This window comes from Diospyros lotus, chromosome 9, assembly GCF_014633365.1.
Source record: "Diospyros lotus cultivar Yz01 chromosome 9, ASM1463336v1, whole genome shotgun sequence".
Classification (NCBI taxonomy): Eukaryota; Viridiplantae; Streptophyta; class Magnoliopsida; order Ericales; family Ebenaceae; genus Diospyros; species Diospyros lotus.
In genome coordinates, this window is record NC_068346.1 from 5,772,965 (window position 1) to 5,786,122 (window position 13,158).

The 13,158-nt window shown below is 31.9% G+C and overlaps 1 long non-coding RNA gene across 1 annotated transcript; it reads right to left on the minus strand.

Moving 5' to 3' along the window:
* Window positions 1–2,193: 2,193 nt before the first annotated feature.
* LOC127809493 (uncharacterized) lies at window positions 2,194–4,881 on the minus strand. Its single transcript, XR_008025122.1, has 2 exons — window positions 3,451–4,881; window positions 2,194–3,344 (listed from the first exon to the last, which is right to left on the minus strand). It is a non-coding gene; the product is annotated as an uncharacterized LOC127809493 (long non-coding RNA).
* Window positions 4,882–13,158: the final 8,277 nt, after the last annotated feature.

Below are 13,158 nucleotides of genomic sequence, written 5' to 3' on the forward strand. Positions count from 1 at the left end.
ATAATTGTGCCAAGGGCCCGAGGTACGGGATCAGATATGTATTTATGACAACAGTGTGATTTTGTACAACTACTGTATATGGAATGTTGAGATATTATGTTAGAAGGTGAATTGGTATTTTATTCATGTTCTATATCTTGTCAATAGTATCGTTTTATTCAAATCGAGCTAGAGAAGAGGCTTACTAGTCCATTGTGAGGCCGTTGGGCCTAGGGATTAGTGTCAGTCATGACATATCAGATTTTGGGTCGTAACAAAAATATTACCTGTTAGTTATTAATATTTCAAAACTGTTACTACTTAATCACTGAACTTTAAAATATTACCTGTTAATCATTAATATTTTAAAATCGTTTCTTACCCGTCACTCGTTACTCACTAAACTTTAAGTTCACGAATGACGGATAAGAAACAGCTTTAAAATATTAATAACTAATAGGTAACATTTTAAAATTCAGTGATTAAGCAGTAACAGTTTTGAAATATTAGTGACTAACAGGTAACATTTTAAAATTCAGTAATCAAATAGTAATAGAATGCAAAGTTGAGTGATTATTGGTGTAATTAACTCGAATGGAGGTGGCAATTAATAAGCTCTGATGGAATGGAGGTAAATGTTCGATTTTTGGTTATTTGTTTTGTTAATTGGTTAGTTCAGTTTTTTCAGTTCAGTCTATCAGGTATTTCAATTTTTAATTCTTTTAGTGTTAGTTCGATAATCGATTTACACGATTTAGAATAAGTTATTTCAATTTTCAGTTAATTCAGTTATTGAGTTAATCGATTTGGTTCAATTAGGGGTCTCGATTTGATTAATTTGATTAGTGTAATTCAATCGATTTGGTAATTGAATCGATCGTTTGCACGCCCTTGTTAGATGATATGTTACAACAATTTAAAATTGAGTTAGAAAAATGAATTGAGGCGAGACCTAACAAGATAAAATAAGATATGGTATTATATGTTGAGTGAGTTGAGGTGGGTTAGGTCATATAAAACTTTTTGGTTAAATTTAAAGTTTGATTGATTTTTAATTAGTTAGAATATTTTGATAAATTTATTAAATTGAGTTGAGTTTAGTTTAAATTATTAATAAAATATTACTATATCGTGTTGTAATATAATACAATATTTTTATATAATTATAATGTTAATATATTATTTTAGAGTATAATGTATTATGATAATATATTGTTGGACAACATAGAGTGATATAAAAAAATATTATATAATAATATATTTGATATATTATTATACCATATTATATTATATTATATCATTAATATATTATGATGTTATAATAATATTTCAAATTAGTACATTATTATTTTGGTTCTATTGTAATTATTTTAAAAATCTCAAAGTTATAATGTATTATATTAAAAGTTGAAAAAAGAAAAGACAAATAATTTTAAAGATTACAAAATGTATTATTATATTTTATTATATGTGCATTATTATATTATACTATTTTAGTAACATTTTAAATTAATATGCTATCTTTGAACTATATTATAACTGTTTCTAAATCTTGTGAGCTTGACTCTATCAAATATAAAATAAAATTATTTCAAAACCTTAAAAATTTAAATGTAAAAAATATAAAACTATCAAAATGTACTAAGTGCATTAAAAACAAAAAAAAAACAAAAACAATTAATTTTGCAACCAAAGTAGGAAGGAAGCTGCCACCTTACAGTTAATTTTTGCAACAGGTGGCAGCTTCCTAGTGGCTTATTAGTATGTGAGGCTTATTAGTATGTGATATCCAAGAACATCGTAAATTTTTTTGGCTTTGATAGGCAAGTAGCTCGGACACGTCAAGAAAAGGGTCGTGTCGGTATTTGTACTGTGTCGGCGGCTACGGATGCGGCAGCTGATACAACTTGGGCCCTGGGGTATATTTAACATTTTTATAATTATTTTAATTATTTGTATAATTATGTGAAATTTGAATTTTTTAATTATGTAATAGTAATATTAATAATAATATATATTATTGTGTTTTCGTATCTTAATAATTTTTTTTTAATTTTTATCATTTTTCATATACTTATGATGTCATATCTCTGTATTGATTGCTATTAATATGTTGTGAAAAAGAAAAAGTGCAATTTTGTTCACTCCTTTAATAGAGTGACCATCATCTTCATTATTTTTGTGAAGGTAAAAAATAATAAAATAGTATAAAAATAATATTTAATTATCATTCCGTTATTTTTTTTCCTCACAAAAATAATGAGAGTGATGGTCAACCTTTAAAGTGACCAACAAAATTGCACTCAAAAAGAAAAGATGACATCTAAGTTTGGACGTCCGTATGACGTAAGACGTTGTCGCCTAAGAAATGCTTGCATCATCACAAGCGTGGTTTGCACGCAGTCAACCGGAACTGGTAGATGTTTGACCGGTCAAATATTCAAACTTTAATTCTCCTTCTTGCCCCCGACCTTTCTGGGTCAAATTTCAAGACAGTGCATCATATTTTATAACTACTTGTTATATACAAATCGCGATTATATATATATATATATATGACTGTTAAAGTAAAAATAAAATTTATTTAGAGATTAGGAATAAATGGTTAAATGGAAGCAGTTGTTTACGATAAAGGGTTAAATCTTATGTTAAATTTTGTGGGCTTCGAAGCTGTTCGGATGGCAACAGATGAGGCTCGATCCTAGGCTGTGCCGAAAAGGTTCGATGGGGTGGGGGTGGGGGGCGCACTTGACACGTTTGAATAACTTTCGAGGGTCCCTTCCCTCTTTTGTTTTTACTTCCTTGGATAAGATATATAACACGTGATGATATGAGATGGAAGCTCCCCCTTTCTTCTGACTTTCTAGGGAAAATTTATAGAGAGAAAATGTCAAGGTGAATCATAAGCAACTTTGTTTACCTCTTTGACAGACACCCTTGGTTTGAAAATCTTTTAAAACCGGCTTATAATAAAACTAATTTGTAGCCCTGTCAGAAATTGGATAGTACGCAGCCGTGGTGGTGGTGGTGGTGGTGGTGGTGGTGGTGGGGAGACGATTTGATAAAAGGAAGGCAATTTGGGTTTTGCTTCTGCTCTTAGCTTTTATCTTTTCCCTCTGTTCGGTTCTCCACTTGTTGAAAAAGGCTCTAATAAATTCAAACCATCTCTTTGAAAAATCATAAGCTTAGGCCAATCAACACGCCAATTTTCGCCTAGGGATTTGTGATGTGATGTTACTCTGGAATCTTTTAAACTGGATAAGTAATTTATGCAGATGGCCACCAGTCAAGCTAGAAGCCGTAGCATTCAGGGGATAACCGCATGGACAGTGGCATTAACAGCTCTCTCAATGATTGCCAGCCACCTAGCGGCAAGAAGCAGACGGTTTACTTTTGTGGCTCAAAGGCAAATCAAACGTACATAATGACTTCTCATATTTGGTAAAAATATTGAAATTCGGAGGTACGTACCTGGGTATTTTTATCTGATCATAAAATATGCCCAGTTTTGCCTATATGATAATGTTAAAGAATTAAAGGGGGTAATTTTTGTATTTACAATTATTGCTTTCATCACAGCCAAAAAAAAAAAAAGACATGGGCTCTGAAGAGATGAAAGAAATAGAAGGCACGGGTTCTCTGTTTGAAGGTCCAAGGCAACTGCTGTGATCCAGCAGCAAAACGAAGAAGAACAAGAAGATGCAATTAGAAGAAATGAAAAGGGTTGCTGTTTCTGGGGCAGAAAGGGGAAGTCGAGTGATTTCACCCCGTTTCAATACAAACACTCCATTCTCATCCGATAGACCCATCAAGCATAGATAGATCTTCCTAAGTTTCACAAAAAAAAGAAGAAAAGAAAAAGACAAATATAAGACAGAAACAGAAACAGAAACAGAAACAGGGCCTATGAAGAAGAAATGAAACAGAGACCTTATTTACTCATATCTTCGAAGAAAACAATTCCACCTGAGAGAGAGAGAGAGAGAGAGTCTGTCTGAATCAAACAATAATCAGAATTCCATTTCCATAGGAGAGAGAGCTACAGTTACAAAGACCACGAGAAAAAAGATCGGGTCTGTTATGAAGAAGCTATATTTGGAAATGAAACAACAAAAGAATCCAAAATCAAACTACACAAATACAACATATTATCATCCTGACAGAAACAGTTACACGAAGCGTAGCTAGCTAGATGAATCATCATCTAAACTCCTCCGGATCCACCCAATTTATATCTGAACAAAACAAAGTTAATTTATTCTATTCCAAACACTTACGAGCGTGGGAGGGAGGCATCCTTGACAGAGAGAGACACCCCACCTCTAACCGTGTTTCCTTTCCACCAAAACGCCGCCGCTATCAAGACCAAGAAGGGGCCACCCTGGACGCCGGCGGGGGCCGGAAACAAGAAAACACCAGTTTCAGGACGTTCCTCAGGACCCGTCCCCTTCGCGGAATCAAACGAGGTGCTGTTCCGGCCGCCACCAGGGCAAGGCGGAGGGGCCTTGGCTCGGCGGCGACGTGTTGAGGGGAAGGAGGCACGTACGTATGCATATATATAGTTGTTGTGGTAGGTGGGAAGTGAAGCGTGAGAGACAGAGAGACAGAGACAGAGAGAACGAACGAGGAAAGATCGGAGAGTAGGGGAGGGAAGAGCACCGACTTGAAGGGATACACAAGAGGAACGCGTATTAGTAGCGAGTAGAGAGATAAGAGAGGGGGAGAGCAGTCTCACTCTCCCACACCGAGTAAACTACCGTGTTCCCTTCGCAATCCCATTTTGTTCTGCTTTTACTTCGTCACGAAGGCAAAGCCCAATGCCCCCCACCCTCACCCCCTCTCTCTCCCCCTCCCTTTCTGTGTATATATTATATTATTATTTTTCACAATATATCAGTAGGAGTTGAGGGTCTAGAACTTACCAGGCATGAATTTGACTTCTTGAGCTCTCCCTTCTTCCTATCTTCCATTCCATTAAAATTTGAGTTTCTACACTTCTCACTAGTACTATCATCATCTGTTAAAAGTTAAAAACCCAAAAAAAAATTCCCAACACCTTCTAATACTGAAAAAGTCTCTTTTTGGTTATTATAATTTTAAAACCTATTTTAGAAAAAAAGGTGAAAAGTTTGGTGAATTGTCTTCTTCTCGGGAGGAATAAAATAACCATCAGTTTAAAGTGACCAAGAGTACACAAAGCAACATTTTTTTGTTTTTGTGCTTGCTAGCTATTATCATTTTCAAGGCATTAGTTGGAAGTCAACAAAGTGCACACTGCCACTGGAGAGATGGAACGAACTCTTTGACTGGGTCGGTAATTGGAATGCTCATGAAATTGAAACAGAATTAATTTGGAATGGTTGGTTTAAGGGGATTTAAAGAGAAGTACAAGTGTTCTTTTTAATGTAATTCATCTGACAGATTAATATATATTCATAATTATAAGATTATTAAGTTTTGAATTTTTTTTTTCTTTTACCTTCTTTAAGAGTAGACATTTATACATGTTTCTTAGATATAAAAGAAACAGAGAGAAATAACAGTCAAAACAAAAAATGATTTTGTAAATAGATATTATGCTTTCATTACCCATATTATATTATCCCTTTTTTCTGTATGTATATATACAGAGAGAGAGAGAGAGAGAGTATTGAGGTATAATTTTTAGTTCTAATTTCAAGATAGTTCCGATCAAAATTTGTTATTTTACATTCAAAAACTTTCTTTGCTTTACATGATGGTCAGATACACACACACACACACACATATATATATGTAATAATAATTTACTTAATACTTCTATGGAAATAATAATCTTAAATGTAAAAAAATATTATTAAAATGAGATGTGAAATATACTATTAGTAATAAAATAAAAGCTAATTAATTTCAATAAAGTATACTGTTAAGTTGGGCCACTTTTGTATTGAATGCTCAATGCTGGTTGTTTCAGGAGAAAGCCTTTAATGGATGTCTTATTATTAACTTTCTATATATGTTCTTTGACACACGTTGCAATCTATCAAAGTATAAACATCATTCATATTTTGCAATGGAGCCATAAACAGATAAACATACTCAGGAGGTAAAAGAAGCCATCTCAAGAAGCTTGGTGAAAAGAAAGCCTACTTGGTGAGTCGATTCTGACGATCAGTTCATCATCCTCTGCGCTAGACTCATCGCTCGAGTCATCGATCCCATGATTCTCGTCAGTGTTCGAGTTTTGATGTTGTCGTGCAGGATTAGGATTAGGATTTTGACTTGTGAAGACTATTTCATGGCGCTTTTTTACTGTAGTTGATCCTTCTGACCTCACAGAAACAAAAGATTCCCCCAAACTAGTCGAGACTCTTGGATACGATTGGCTATGCAATGAGTTTGCTCGAGTATTTTTTTAATATAACTCTTTAATTACAAGGAAAAATAAAGACAATCAAAAGAAAATTACAATAACAATTTATTGATGCAAGCAAAAAAGTGCTGCAAACAGCTTACAATGAACAACAAAGCAAGCAATAATCATTTTAATTGTAAATCAAAATAAAGGCCAGCTGCCCAATACAGAATTAGAAAAGAAAGACCTAGACCTCATAGAAAAAACAAAAAGCATAGTGCAAAAGAAATGATTATAGATGCAAAAACAGTCAGAAAACTAAAACCATCAGCTCAACATTTCTGAAAGCCTTTCACATGCATATGTACACGTCGTAGCTTTACTGAGAATAGGCCAAATAGTCTAAGAAAGCTATTTCCCTTGAAGAATCAGGTGGAAAAATTCAATGATATACTGCTAACAGCATTGCAATATAAAACGTCTCCTTTCCAGAAAAGTATACGATCCTCTTTCCGTGAGTTCAGCTGTTGAACCAGGCGACTCAGATTGGATAATATAAATTTCTTCACGGTATCACTTGTATATTGTGCCAAATGAATAGGGAAATGAAAATGAGATAAATATATATATAAAAAAAGGAGGGATCGTTATTCGTTACAAACAGTAATTTAATATCAGCCCCAGAACAAAAACATCTGAACTATGGTTGTGACTAAATGTTGGAATTTTAGAGACATTGGTAACTATGAAGTTAACGAACAAAAGATGAAAAAAAACATGAATGTGAAAGGCTGTAACCTCATTATATTTATTCATATCATCATATCTTTAAATAGGCAATACATATCAACTGAATAACAAGAAAATAAGATTTATTGTTGGACTTAAATTTAAAAAAAATGAAATTATCTCAACCCACTAAATTAGTAAATATAATTTTGACCCAATCAACCCACTAAATCAGTAAACAGAATTTTGACCCAATCAACCGACTAAATCATCAATTTTGAATCAATATTCAACATTCCTCCTTGATTTAAAGTTACAAAACTTCAACATTTTATGGAGCACTTCTCTCCAAATTTCTTCCCAATTGTGAAGCACTTCTCTTCACTTCTTGATGCACTTCTCATCACAATCAATACTTCCTTCAAATGTTGAAAAAAAAACAATTCAGTTTCATGGAGCACTTCTCTCCAAAAAATTCTTCTTGGTGCACTTCTCACCAACTAGAAGAGCATTTCCTCTTCAATTGCCGTAGGATTGTTGTCAAGCGGAGGTATCTCCCTTTCACTTTCGACACACTGCCATAAACTGAGACCTCTCAAATGAGCTTTCATTTTGATAGCCCATATTTAATAATTTTCTCCATAAAAAACTGGTGGTGAAAGTGATTATGTGTTGGTGGAAGCTATAGAAATAAAGGAGTTGATGAGTTCTCTCTCACAGGCCCCTTAAGATCATTGAATGCTCTGATACCACTGTTAAAATTTTAGAGACATTGATAACTATGAAGTTAACGAACAAAAACTGAAAAAAAACATGAATGTGAAAGGCTGTAACCTCATTATATTTATTCATATCACCATGCCTTTAAATAGGCAATACATATCAACTGAATAACAAGAAAATAAGATTTATTGTTGGACTTAAATTTAAAAAAAATGAAATTATCTCAACCCACTAAATTAGTAAACATAATTTTGACCCAATTAACCCACTAAATCAGTAAACAGAATTTTGCCCCAATCAACCCACTAAATCATCAATTTTGAATCAATATTCAACACTAAAGCAAGAACAGACTCTCGTGTGATTATTATCCGCTGTCAGCTGAACCACAGGCAGGAGAAAAGATTACTAATAGTTAGAAACTGTAAACCTGTGAGTGAGACCTTAGGAAAGACATCAGATAAATCCTTGCTACAGAATCAAGAACTAATTCTGCAAACACAACTAACCTCATGGTAAGTGAGGACTGTTCTGCTTCCATTCTTGAAATTGGTGGGGATGCCATTTTTCAAGGCATCCCATGCTTGGAATCTTTAGGAAAACACATACAAGATATTATCATATTACCCATTTATTCAAACAATAGGATTTTCTTAATTTTATTTAGATAGTTTCCTAGACTACTGGTCTGTGTTCTTTTAAGTGCTTTCATTTTTATCAGCAGTATTGTCCATATTGGGAGAGGACACTGAGGAGGGGACTGAAAGAATCAGGGATTGGCATCAAGCAATCTTGTCCATAAAGGGAAAAATGTTTCCCCTAGCCCGGCCGGGCCGTGAAGATGAAATCAATATAACAGTTGCTATTGGGTTTTGAATGGTTAAAGCAGATAACAGTGTTTCTTGTAAAAGTATACTGTATAAATTTGCCATATTTTGCTTATGGATTTTGGAATAGTGGATCACCCATGCGATGCATGGATATCATAAAAAATAAAAATTATTAAAGTGAAAGTTATATAATTTAGTAGTTACAATAAATGAAAATCATAATAAATAAATAAATAAATAAATAAAATAATCGTATTATAATCATAAAAATACAATAAAAGAATTACAGATTTTGAAATATTTCCTTATATGCATTTAAGGGTAGACGAACAATTAAAAGCATATAACTCTATCCCGAAACTATGTAAAAAAATAAACCTAAATTAACATGTAATACAATAAGTAATGCGTAAAAAAATACAAAAATTACACAATAATAGGAAAAAAAAAAAAAGAATAAACGATAACCAACATCTTTATTCTGAAATATGCATTCAAGGGTAGACGTTTTTTTTTTAGATTTTCACGTATATTTGTCTCATATGTGCGTACCACAAAAACCCTCAAGGCCTAATTTTTTTTAGTTGCATTCACATCACTCACTTGACAGAATAGTGGTGCTATATTATACCAGAAGATCAAACTGGGTAAAAAAAATACGATTAAATTTACTAAATAAAAGTAAAGAAGAAGCGAAAATTTGAGAAGAAGAATCGAGAAAGGAGAAGAGAGGAAATGGAAGGGTCAAACGGGAATGGAGAAGAAGAAGAGAGAGAGATATTTGCTTTCTTTTATTAATTTTTCTTCCTTCAAATTCTTCTATTTCTCTCAATTTATCAAATCACATGCCACCATTAAGTTTCTCTTTTTTTCTCAGCTTTGCCACACAATTCGAATCTTACTCACTTAACATAATTTTCAAAACACAAATTTAATTTGCATTTAATTTCTCCAAGTCCAACATATAGCACATCTTGGGAGTAGATTAATGGGAAAAATGAGAATTAAATAAATGACAATAATCAATTAAGTTGAAAAATAAAATTATGACATTTAAAATTATAAAAATAAATTTAAATTAATTAAATTGTATGTAAAATAAAGATAATTTAAATAATCAATTAATTATATAAATAATAATAATTAAATTTTCAAAATTGATTATCCATATATGACTTTACATATTTCTTCTAACAATTAATTACCACATTTAAAACACGTCAAATTTTTAAGGAAGTAAAAAAAAAAGAAAAAAGTTAAAAAATAAAATTATAACATTTAAGTTATATATAAAATTATAAGAAAATAAATTTAAATTAATTAAACTATATATAAAATAAAGATAATTTAAATAATCAATTAATTATATAAATGATAATAATCAAATTTTCAAAATTGATTATTCATACATGACTTTACATATTTTTTCTGATAATCAATTACCATATTTAAGACATATCAAGTTTTTAAGAAAGCAACTAAAAAAATAAAGTTAAAAAATAAAATTATAACATTTAAGTTATATATAAAATTATAACATTTAAAATTATAAGAAAATAAATTTGAATTAATTAAACTATATAAAATAAAGATAATTTAAATAATTAATTAATTATATAAATGATAATAATCAAATTTTCAAAATTACCACATTTAAGACATGTCACATTTTTACATTGATTATATATAAAATTATAACATTTAAGTTATATAGAAAATTACAACATTTAAAATTATAAGAAAAATAAATTTAAAATAATTAAACTATATATAAAATAAAGATAATTTAAATAATTAATTAATTATATAAATAATAATAATCAAAATTTTGAAATTGATTATCCACGTGACTTTATATATTCTTCCTAACAATCAATTATCACATTTAAGACAGGTCACATTTTTAAGAAAGCAACAAAAAAAAAAAGTTAAAAAATAAAATTATAATAGTTAAGTTATATATAAAATTATAATATTTAAAATTATAAAAAATAAATTTAAATTAATTAAACTATATAAAATAAAAATAAAATAAAAAATTTACTTGGCAGTCGATATTCGACGGTATTACCTGATATCTCAAAATTTCTCCTTATTTAAAAAAGTTTCATTTTTCTATAATTTATTTCAATTAAAATTTTATGTTAATATTTAAAAATTAATAATATGGATGAGATCTTGACTCTTCATATATCAGCATACTTACACACTCTCCAAACACTATTCAGCTATGAAAAAAACTATTTACATGTTTCAAGAACTACATGTTTTTCACAAATCTAGACTCAATTAATGACTTATAAAAATTCTATTTCAGGTAAGTAAAAAATATTAAAAAATATAATAAAATATCAAAATAGTAACTGGAAATGGGCGGGAAAAAATTTGACGGCTGTTTTGTTATAATATATATATATAGATGGTTAAAACAAGCGCGCGCACTCTTTCTCTCTCTCTTTCTCATTCATATCCTTTTCTAATGTTTGTATAGATTATTTCCCTTTATACACAAATTCATGTAGAGATTGATGTTGGAATACGTATATGAAGTGCTGCAAATGAAATTAACAGTAAGTTTTATGGAATGGAGGGGGTTAATTACATCAATAATCACTCAACTTTGTATTCTGTTATTGTTTGGTCACTGAAATTTGAAATGTTACTTGTTAGTCACTAATATTTTAAAACTGTTATGTAGCATCTCAAAAATTTGGAGACAAGTAAAAATAATTAATTTGGATATTGTGGATATCTTAGAATATTTAGGAATTTTGAGAAATATTTATTTATGATATTTAAAAAAAAAAAAAGGAAATTAAGGTGATTAACTAAATTAATTGAAAGTAGTTATGAAAATAATAAAATAAAATATAGTAATAACAATAATAATAATAATAGTAATAATAAGAAAGTAAATCAAATTAACTTAAATTAAATTAATTGCTTACTATATATATATATATATTTATATGTGTGTATGCATGGCGTGGCCTTGTCTTGGCCATGTCTTTTTATGGCTTTAATGCCATTGAGTTGAGTGCAATGAGATAAGCTTGGGCACTAAAGTGGGAAGAGCAGCGCGCGGGGAAGGAAAGAAAGAAGAAGAAGAAGAAGAGGAAGAGGAAGAAGAAGAAGAAGAAAGGAGAGAAGAAAGGGAGGAGAAGAAGGAAAGAAAGAGGAAGAAGCAGCGCGAGCAGGGAGCAGCGGGCGCGGGGAGGAGGAGAAGAAAGGAAGAAGAAGAAGAAGAAAAGGAAGGAAAGGAAGAAAAGAGAGGAAAGAAAAGGAAATAAGGAAAAATAAAAGGATTTTGGAATTTTTGGCATTGGAAGTGATCAGGTACGTGGGTAAAAATTTGTAGAAGCATGATATGTGTAAATTATAAATTTTGCGCGATTAGAAATAATTAATTTACGTTCCGGATGTGTTATTTGTTAGGAAGTGATTTAATTCGCATCGGGAGCACAAGAGAGGCTGAAATCAACCATTTTCAGGCAAGCTCTTAACCCTCTTCTCACGTTATTTAATTCCCGTGAAAGTCTTTAAGGTTTCTTCTACTCTAAACCCTCCCTCACCTTGACTCGGTTCTACGCATAAATAATAATAATCCGCGTAGTAACCATTTTACGACTTTTATTTTATTAATAAGTTTATTGTTAATGGGATAAGCTAAGTAATGATGTCATGGCGTCTTTTATTTCAACCGTCACGGAGCTTCGTATCGCTCCGCTTTCCTTGGGAATGATGCCGAACCCGTTGGGGTTAGGTTCTTAGAGAAATTGGTTATGGTTAGAATTAAGAAAATGTGTTAAAGAGTTTATTATGTATGTTGAGATGACTTTATGTGAATGAAAAGTAATAAGAATGGTATTACGATGTTATGTGGTTATGTACATGAGGAGTTATGAGTTATGGAAAAATGTTATGTAAAGTTAAGCTGGGAAGATATAAAGTCAATAATGTCAGTAAGTGTGTCTAAGGGTATGGGTACAAAGCCACTGACTGTTGACCGTGGGTCGTGGCAGTTGATGGCTGGATGTATGGGCGCCAGTCATCGGTTGTTACGATAAGCGCTAGACGGCCAGAAGAGCTGGTACTCCAGATTCCCGCCTTGGTTTGTGCATTTCATGATGTGTGTGCTACAAAGGGCTGGGTTGCATTCACGTGGGGACATGCTTTGTGTGTGACGGGATGTGTGAACATTTACATGACCCGGTTGGTCTAAGAGCCAATTTGGGTACCCTAGATGAGCATATGCATTTAGAGCATGTCGCATGTGTGTATTCCTATGTGAGGCGTAGCAGGGCCTGATGCTTGGTTTATGGGGGCCTTGCCATCACGTTTATGCTACAACAGAAGCCCTTGCATTTCTTATGTGTTGCATCGCATGGTTCTAATGTTACTGTTATTCTGGACGGGAGTACCGTGCCAGGTGTCGGGAGTACCGACTCATGTGAGCTTCGGCTCGGCTTAGATATTAGCTCGGGGTTGGCCCGAGGGAAGACCAAGATCGCGGAAGTATATGATTATGTGATGTATGATATGATGAACACATGAGAATATGAT